Below are 232 nucleotides of genomic sequence, written 5' to 3' on the forward strand. Positions count from 1 at the left end.
GAAGGTGAAACTGGAGTTCTTGTGTTATGCGAGTGCTTGTATAGGTGAGGAGGCGGGGCTTGTTTGCATGGTGTGTGTTAGATCACCTCGAAATGTGTTATGGGTCATTATTGAGCTAAATAGCACAAGAGAGAGCATGCGAACATTTTCATCAAAATTTATTACTGTGTCACACAATAAGATAGGTTATAACATTGAGAAATATTTACTCACACGAATCTAGGGATACGAG

General features: G+C 39.7%; 1 protein-coding gene across 1 annotated transcript in view; it reads right to left on the bottom strand.

Moving 5' to 3' along the window:
- LOC119586013 (secreted frizzled-related protein 3-like) overlaps positions 1-232 on the bottom strand; it is a 71,442-nt gene that overhangs the window by 3,579 nt on the left and 67,631 nt on the right. The gene's annotated exons all lie outside the window — the stretch shown is intronic.

The sequence above is a fragment of the Penaeus monodon genome, chromosome 20 (genome assembly GCF_015228065.2).
Source record: "Penaeus monodon isolate SGIC_2016 chromosome 20, NSTDA_Pmon_1, whole genome shotgun sequence".
NCBI classification, from domain to species: Eukaryota; Metazoa; Arthropoda; class Malacostraca; order Decapoda; family Penaeidae; genus Penaeus; species Penaeus monodon.